Here is a 925-nt window from a genome sequence, read left to right as displayed (position 1 = left end):
CCCCCCCCCCCCCCGATCCATGGGAAGTATCAGGATGCGATATGCCAACCTGGGACGCTGACCTGCCCACACAAAGGACACGAACAGGCGTCTCAGGTGGGAGAAAAACGCCTGTGGTACATGGATAGGCATTGCCTGGATGGTGTACAGGATCCTAGGAAGCACTGTCATCTTCAGGGCTGCACAGCGGCCGAACCACGACAATGTCAGGCCCTGCCAATTGGAGAGATCTTGTTTAACAGCATGAAGCAGGGGTACATAGTTTTCAGCGTATAACTGACCAGGGTCCGCAGTTATGCGCACGCCCAGGTGGTTTAGAGACGACTGGGCCCAGCGAAACTGGAAGGAGGAGCGCAGTCTATCTACCTCCGCAGGGGGCAAAGTGATGTTGAGTGCTTCCGACTTGGCCTGATTAACCAAAAAATTGGAGATGGCACCATAGGTATCGAAAGCTCGCAGGAGGAGTGGCAATGAGGTCATTGGACGAGAGACAAAGAAGACCAGATCATCAGCGTATGCTGCTAGTTTATGTGTACCCGAGGGCACTTGAAATCCCTCAATTAATTCTTCTGCTCTAATAGTACATAGTAGAGGCTCCAATGTGAGAGCAAATATGAGCGGGGACAAGGGGCAACCTTGGCGGGTAGCGTTGGAGATGGGGAAATACTTAGAGCGAGTTTCATTGACTCTTACCGCCGCCGATGGGGACGAGTATAAGGCCATGATCCATGCACGCATATGTGCTCTTAGTCCGATGTGGCCTAAGTTGGCCTCCAGGAATTGCCAGTCCACTCGATCAAACGCCTTTTCGGCGTCGATGGATAGGAGCATGGAAGGGCGGCTTCTAGCAGCATGAATAACATTCATGGAGGTGTTGTCCCTTGCCTCTCTCGCCGGCACAAAACCCACCTGGTCAAAATGGACA

This window comes from Nanorana parkeri, unplaced genomic scaffold, assembly GCF_000935625.1.
Source record: "Nanorana parkeri isolate BGI_ZX_2015 unplaced genomic scaffold, ASM93562v1 scaffold2303, whole genome shotgun sequence".
In the NCBI taxonomy this organism is placed as follows: Eukaryota; Metazoa; Chordata; class Amphibia; order Anura; family Dicroglossidae; genus Nanorana; species Nanorana parkeri.
The sequence above is the reverse complement of the archived record's forward strand: the minus strand, read 5'-3'. Positions refer to the sequence as shown.